Here is a 1,732-nt window from a genome sequence, read left to right as displayed (position 1 = left end):
ACAATGTAAAATAAAAGGAGGAATTGTTAATATTTTGGATAATTTCATTACTTTTGTTTGATGAAGTAAAGGGAAATTATTGGCATTGAAATAAACAATTGCCATTATGATAATCAAGTGAATATATTGTAGAAAATATTTATTGCTTGAAATGAGAAAAATCTTTCATTCTGAAGAACTGGTGTTAAAAAAAAAAGAAGTTAAGAAATTTTTGAAAAAATATCCATAAAATAAAAGTAGAATAAATTGTGTTGATAATGTTATAACCTTTGGCAGTAATTTTCTTATATCTGCAATTTATGGGCTGATTCAATCATGTGCATCTGTATATGCATACATTAATTTCTCATACAACCCTATGTGCATTGGCAAACTAACAAATTGTCTTTTACATGTGTCTTCCTCTGTTTGTATTCTTGGGAATGATTCTCTATGATGGTGTACAGGTTGCTATTTTCATTATTATTTCTGGTGTTGTTTAGCCCTGAGTTATTCCTGATCCAGCAAACCAGACATTTGATCCAAACATTGCATTCCATCCCGTCTATTTTTCAAGTGTAACCTCATCATCATCCGTTTTCCATGCTAGCAGGGTCTGGGAAGCCAGGAGGCTGCACCAGGCTCCAGTCTGATATGGCTGTGTTTCTACAACTGGATGCCTTTCCTAATGCCAACCACTCCATGAGTGTAGTGGGTGCTTTTTACATGCCACCGGCATGGAAGCCAGTCAAGGCGGCGCTGGCATCAGTCACGTCCGGGTGGTGCTTTTTACATGCCACTGGCATGGAAGCCAGTCAAGGCGACGCTGGCATCGGCCACGTTCGGATGGTGCTTTTTACATGCCACCAGCATGGAAGCCAGTCAAGGCGGCACTGGCATCTGCCACGTTCGAATGGTGCTTTTTGTGTACCACCAGCACAGGTATCACAACTACAATTTCCATTTGATTTTTTGATGTTGATGTACTTGATTCAATAGGTCTCTTCAAGCAGAGCAGGTCGCCCTACGATTCAAGGTAAGCACAGCAGGCCGTCCTGTGTCCCAAAGTACTTTGGATGGGCTTCTATGTGAAGCTGGTATATCAAACATATTCTTTTTTACTAACATGATAGAGACTAGTGACTATTATTTCTAGCAAGTAACAACCATTGCGGGTACAGCTCTACTCAATTTTCTGTATATTTTCCTCACTATTAAGCCATTACTTTACTATTTCATAAATATAATGATATATATTTTGTACGTTTTTAACCCTTTGATCAGTATTATGCCAAGCTCAAAGACAACCGAAACACTGTTACTTATTCCAGCAATTCAATAAACTGCTGCACACTCAAAATATACACATGTGCATACACATACATATATACACATGTGTGTGTGCATATATATTTGTGACTGTGTGTGTATATATATATATATATATAGAGAGAGAGAGAGAGGAGAGAGAGGTAGTAAGGTTGATAAACACTGTTTGGATTGTGACTTGAAGCACAAAATACAGATTATAAAACGAAGAAAAAAATTTCATAAAGTTTTATCTCAACAACTGTTTCAAGATGCCCATAACTGATGTAATAACCATATTCATAAGTGATATGTGCATAATATCATCGGTATGCGACCTTTGGATGAAGAAGTTAGAGTTTAATTTAACATCCATTTGACCACTACTTGGTGTTACCTGTACTGAGCTTATTTGCTTTCACCCGCACTCTCACTCCTGATTCTT

Source organism: Octopus sinensis, linkage group LG3, assembly GCF_006345805.1.
Source record: "Octopus sinensis linkage group LG3, ASM634580v1, whole genome shotgun sequence".
Taxonomy (NCBI): Eukaryota; Metazoa; Mollusca; class Cephalopoda; order Octopoda; family Octopodidae; genus Octopus; species Octopus sinensis.
Note: the sequence above shows the minus strand (reverse complement) of the source record.